Source organism: Sinocyclocheilus rhinocerous, unplaced genomic scaffold (genome assembly GCF_001515625.1).
Source record: "Sinocyclocheilus rhinocerous isolate Xijiao unplaced genomic scaffold, SAMN03320098_v1.1 scaffold1519, whole genome shotgun sequence".
NCBI classification, from domain to species: Eukaryota; Metazoa; Chordata; class Actinopteri; order Cypriniformes; family Cyprinidae; genus Sinocyclocheilus; species Sinocyclocheilus rhinocerous.
In genome coordinates, this window is record NW_015633251.1 from 47,197 (window position 1) to 48,022 (window position 826).

Genomic DNA, 826 nt, shown 5'->3' on the forward strand with positions numbered 1-826 from the left:
TTTTTTATGTATGCGAAATTTAGCTAGCAGAAAACAAACAAAGTTATATTCTCCTATATTCTCTTGAGTAGTCAAACAATCCAAAGACAACACCATTAAAACAGAAAGAAAAGTCACTTACAAAATGAGATCAGATGAGCATTAAATAAATCTGATCAGAGCAGCAGCTCACTTCAGTGTCTGACTTGTATTAGAATCACGTCCAGAAGCTTTTGGTGAAATTTGGATTCATTCATTCATCTGTCAGCCTTGGTCAAGTGTCTTCTTTAATAAATAGATCATAACTATTCCATAAATATAATTTAGTACCTTAAAATCACCCAAAAATACTAAATATCAAATAACATTATCAAAATAAAATATAGTACATTCATTTCATTGAACTAAAAAAATCTGTAATTTTTGACCGTCACACGAACAACACCAGAGGGTTAAGAACAAATATCTGCTAACAAGGTCAGAAAAATCAACCTGTTTGACTTTCTTTCTTCTGTTGGGCACAAAAGATATTTTGAAGAATGCTGAGAAACAAGCTTACCATTGACATCAAGATTATGCATAATCATAATAATATACATCACCATTTAGTTGATTGATTACGTTGAGAATCGCAAACATTCTTTGCATTTCTGAAATGTTATGTTTAAAAATGCAAAATATTCATTAGCTAATTAAATATGCACAGATTTGCATTCAGTTCCAGAACACAAATCTGATCATTGTATAAAATCAGGTTCATAATTCTGGTCTGATTTTGTTCTTATATTAGAGTTGAAGGTTTTTTCAGAGAGGATTCTGGATTTCTCTTTTCATCGCTCCATAAATC